Source organism: Myotis davidii, unplaced genomic scaffold (assembly GCF_000327345.1).
Source record: "Myotis davidii unplaced genomic scaffold, ASM32734v1 scaffold609, whole genome shotgun sequence".
In the NCBI taxonomy this organism is placed as follows: Eukaryota; Metazoa; Chordata; class Mammalia; order Chiroptera; family Vespertilionidae; genus Myotis; species Myotis davidii.
This window is the reverse complement of record NW_006300164.1, coordinates 3102226-3102483: the sequence shown is the minus strand read 5'-3', so window position 1 is coordinate 3102483 and position 258 is coordinate 3102226.

Sequence of the window (258 nt, the reverse complement as noted above, 5' to 3'; positions counted from 1 at the left end):
CTGGAGGGAGGGACTCAGCCCGGAGCCTGTCAGGCCGAGGGGGTGGCGGGGCCGGGAACCTGCACCCCCAGCCGGTTCCCGGGGCGCCGCCTGCCGGGCCGCAGCCCACCCCGGAGTAGCCGGCCTGTGGCCGACTGGCTCTCACGCCGTCTGTGCCCCTACACACAGCGAACAACCACAGCAATAATAACAATAACAATAACAAGACAGAGGACCACTCTCTGGGGACCCAGGGCCGACCCCAGGCCGACCCCAGGC